Source organism: Macadamia integrifolia, chromosome 9 (assembly GCF_013358625.1).
Source record: "Macadamia integrifolia cultivar HAES 741 chromosome 9, SCU_Mint_v3, whole genome shotgun sequence".
Lineage (NCBI taxonomy): Eukaryota > Viridiplantae > Streptophyta > Magnoliopsida > Proteales > Proteaceae > Macadamia > Macadamia integrifolia.
In genome coordinates, this window is record NC_056565.1 from 38,341,735 (window position 1) to 38,346,734 (window position 5,000).

The window sequence follows — 5,000 nt, forward strand, 5'->3', positions numbered from 1 at the left end:
TACGGCAGGAGGCATGCAAATACCTCTGCACCCAGGCACGACTTAGAAACGTATTTCTCCAAATACCATAAAGGCCACAAAACCGAGCATGGGAAAAAACTCTTGCAAGCAACAAACCCACGAGAATGCAATTTTCTTTTTAAAAACAAAAGTGGGGGCAGGGGAGGGGGAGGGACTCGTGATCTGTCTCCACCTACAAGCTTGCAAACCTATGTTCTCCAGAGACCCACGTTAATGTCGCATTATAACACTTGCGGCATGAGGCACGCAAACACCTCCGCACCTAGGCACGACTTAGAAATGCATTCCTCCCACTACCAAAAGGCCACAAAATCGAGCATGACAAAACTCTTGCAAGCAACATACCCACGAGAATGGAGATTTTTTTAAAAGCAAGGAGGGGGGAGGGAATCATGATCTACAACCACCTACAAGCTTGCGACCTATGTTCTCCCCCACACGTTAATGTTGTATTATAACACTGGACGCAAAAAGGCATGCAAGCGCCTCCACACCTAGGCCCGACTTAGAAATGCACTTCTCCAAATAGCATAGGCCACAAAACCGACCATGAAAAAACCCTTGCAAGCAACAAACCCACAATAGTGCAATTTAAAAAAACAAAAAACAATGGGATGGGGGGGGGGAGGGACCAACCAAATATTTATTGTGCACATTGACTTGACCAATGATTCCGTCAAATGTAGATAACACCCCACCCCTTGCACCATGACCTACATATGACAACAAGCCATAGAGCAAAGAAGGGTGCAAATGCGTGACTTCGACCACGCTCGTAAATAGTGGCACTAGCACAACTACACNAAATATTTATTGTGCACATTGACTTGACCAATGATTCTGTCAAATGTAGATAACACCCCACCCCTTGCACCATGACCTACATATGAAAACAAGCCACAGAGCAAAGAAGGGTGCAAATGTGTGACTTCGACCACGCTCGTAAACAGTGGCACTAGCACAACTACACATGGAAGGAAGCAAAGCACGTCGAACTACCACGGTGCCTAGATGGGATTAATCAATTGGCCAATGCTTCATTTGCACGTTTTTCACAAGCCATGACTCCCTTGGGCATGCTGTACAAAACTAGCAAAAGTTGCAGTAGGCTGCAATGAGGGTGTAACTGTAGTGTGCAGGCAGCCATGCAAACCCACCAGCATGCATTGGCCGGCCAAGGTGCAAATCAAGGGGCTAATCATCCTGACCCTCATGCCATGTTGCTGTCCTTCACATGCCATGCAACTCTTGGAAATGCTGTGTGGCTACTGGCATATGTGGCAGCAGATATGCAAGGAGCCATGCACACCCAGCAGCACTCCATGGTAGGCCACATCGCACATCGAAGGCAATCATCGGAACCAACGTGCCTTGATGGTGATTTTCACATGCCAAGCCTATCTCGGACATGCCATGCGGCTGCGGGTGCATCTGGCAGTAGCTATGGGGGCACGGCAGCACAAGGCAGGAACCCTTGCGCAGCAATCATCCCGGGGTGGCAGGCAACGGTGTGCGGAAGAGGGGCTGAACATCGGGACGCATTGGCCATTTCCTTGTTTTCAAATGCCATGCCTCTCTGGAAACTGCTGTGCAGCCACGGACACGTGTCAGCAACTGTGGGGGCATGGCAGCGGTAGGTAGGGAGCGAAGGGCACCCAGCAGCAAACGGTTGTTGGCATTGGCGTGCGGCAGATAGGCTGACCATCTGGACAAACGAGCCATGTACTTGTTTTCACATATATGCCAAGCCTTTGTTGGGCTTTCGTTGCAGCTACGTCCGCAGGAGGCAACAGCTGTCGCGACATAGCGGTATATATTAGGCAACCACGAGGGCAAAGCAGCACGCCGTGGCAGGCGCAACACACACCAAGGGTAAAATCTTCGAAACCAACATACCGTGAAGGCGTCTTGCACAGGCGATGCCACTCTTGGTCATGCTATACGGCGTTTGACACGTGCGACGCAAGATGTGGAGGCGCTGCAGCGCAAGGCAGGCAGCCCTGCGCGCCCAGCAGCACCCACTGGCAAGCAACGGTGTGCGGCAGAGGGGAAGACTGTCGGGACGGACGCGCCATGTACATGTTCTCACAAACCACACCTTCCTTGGAAATGCTATGCGTCGAGGGGTACATGTGGCATCAGAAGTTGGGGCATGACGGCGCATGGTACCCGTCCATGTGCCCCCAGCAGCCCATGGTGGCGGGCAAAGCTATGCGGAAGAAGGGGGCGGCGTTGCATGACAGAAGGGCTGACCATTCGCAAGCACGTCCACCTTCGTAGGGCATGCTCTGCCGGGACTGACACACGTTACAGCAGCTGCGGGCACATGGCACGGAAGGCAGGCGGCCATGCGCGTCCAGCCGCACGCAGTGGCAAGCCTCAGCACACACCGAGGGCTAACTCATCGAAACCCACGTGCCATTTCACTTCTTTTACCATGCCATGGGACTTTTTGGATTGCATACCATGCCCCCTCATCATCTGCTGCCCCTCGGTGCGGCCCCTCGAAAACCACCCTGGGAGTGACACCCCCCTCCCTCAAGGTAGCTCTTATACTCTTCGCCCATTTTCAGAAGGAGACATGACCACCCCCAAAAAATATACCGTTCTATTTTTTGAGCTACAAATATCCAAATCAAATGAAACTTGGTAAGAAATTAAGGAAAAATCAAAAGATATTTTCATATAAAAATCATCATCTTCGGATAAATATTTATTTTTTTATTAATTTTTTAATATTAAAAAACATATTAAATTCAAAAAACTATGAAAAATCCATTTTATTGTATTTTTCTGAAAACTAAATTTCGGATGTCTTCCAAAGGTTGATAGAATGTTCTGAAAAAATATTGGACCATTCCAACATATTTTGATATTTTTTAATATTTTATGATTGAAACATTACGAAAAATACCCAAAAAAATGGAAATGCGGGGTTTAATTGAAAATGATTGTACTTTGGGTGCCAAATAGCCAATTGCATGGCTTTTCTACCCCAAAGGGATGTTTCGCACAACATGATTTAAAGACCCAAACTACGTTGTGCGGGCATGGCCTTGGCGTGTGCAGCAGTCGGTGCCTCGTGTGCAGCCGAAGGTAGCAAACGAGCCTCTTTTGCATGGGCCATGGGCGCCATGGAAGCACCCATGTGTGAGCCACGTGCTTGCGGCTATGTGCACGGCGGACTAGACCTGGGATCGATGGTGCGGCATTGCATGCAACCTTACGCGAGCCATGTGCCGAAATGCCCGTGGCATGTGCGGCCATGCTAGCTACCGATATCGACGCATGGGAGGCCGTGCCAGCGAAATTGCTCGCGGTAGTGCACTCATGGGCAATGCATGTGGACCACGCAACGCAACCTTGCGCGCGGCGGTGCAGCCGTGCCTGCAACCTCTTGCGTGGCTCTTCCGGCAAATCCCGAAACCTAGCGCGCGACGACGAAGCGATGGGCGTGGCACATGCAGCCATGCATGCGACCTGGGGGGCGGTGTGAAGCAATGCACGCAATCTTGCGAGTGGTAGGGCAGCAAGGGGTGCGGTATGTGCGGCCATGCAAGCAACCTTGCGTGAGTTAGTGCGGCCAAAAGCGCGGCATGTGCGGCGTGGAACATAACCTTGGGCGCGACTGTGCAGCCATCTGCGTGCCATGTGTGCCATGCGCGCAATCATCCGCGCGGCATGTGTTGCCACGCGCGAAACCATGGGTGAGCCTTGTGTAGCCGTGGTCGCAGCCATGTGCGTGGAAGTGCGGCACGGGCAGCAGCCCAGCGCGCGCTGCTCGCACCATTGCCATCTGCCATGTGCACCCGAGCCTACCACCTTTTGTGCGGTTGAGCAGCCTTTCTAGCAGCAATGTGCATTGTTGCCTGCCGCCTTACGCACGGTGTGCACCTTTGCCCCCAGCCATGTGCGCGCGGTAGCTTGCACCCCTGCACGCGATAGTGGAACCTTACCCCCAACCGTGCCCGAGGTTGCATGCAACCATGTGTGCGGTATTACAGCAACGCCCGCATCCATGTGCGCGGCAGCTTGCCTCAACGCCAGCAGACTTAGCACGCTAGTGCAATCTTGCCCTCGGCGATGCCTACACCTTGTGCGTCCATGCTAGCTGCCTTCCGCGCGGTAGTGCAGCCATGCCTGCCACCATGCACGCACATTGTGCGGTCCTGCGTGCGGTACTGCCGCCTTGTGCACTGCCTTCATATTCACTTAGGCACCCTTAGGGGGGCACGCGTTGGCATTGTCATGGGCATGTATATGTGCACACTTGCGGCATTCAAGAGCACAATTAAGCGACACTTGGGCTACACTTGGGTGCACGCGTAGACACACTTATTCAACACTTGCGGGCACGTATAGGCACATTTAAGGCGACACTTGGGGCATTCGAGAGCATGCACAGGCACACTTGGTTGCACACTTGGGCAACAGTTGTGGGCAGCATGGGCACATCTAGGCAACACTTGGGCCATTCATTGTGCACTTGTAGTCAACACTTGGGGTGTTGTGCGGCCATTCACTGTGTACACGTGGGCAAACATAGCCAACACTTGGGGGCATGCGTAGGCACACACTTGGGCCATTCAAGAGCACGTTGTCGATACTTTAGACCTTTCTAAGCAACCGCACCGGCACTTACCACTTTCACTAGCGCTAAGTCAGCCTAACCACCCTCCTTAAGGGACTAGGGAAGAGAAGAAGTGAACACAAGAGTGAGTTTGAGAAGAATGAACCTGTATAGCACTAGAGAACTCTTGAGTACAAGGCTTGAGAACTCCCTTTGCTTGGTTGAACACACTTGGTTGGTCCTTGGTGAGTGCCTTTGCCAAATGAGGCAACACCTACCCCAAGTTACAATGGATGGCTAAGATATTTACAAATGTCCTCCATCCAACGGTTGGGGAGGAAACTAGAAGCTTCCCACCTCCTTAGCGGAGCTCTAGAAATCTCTCCCAGAATATCTCCTGTGAATATCT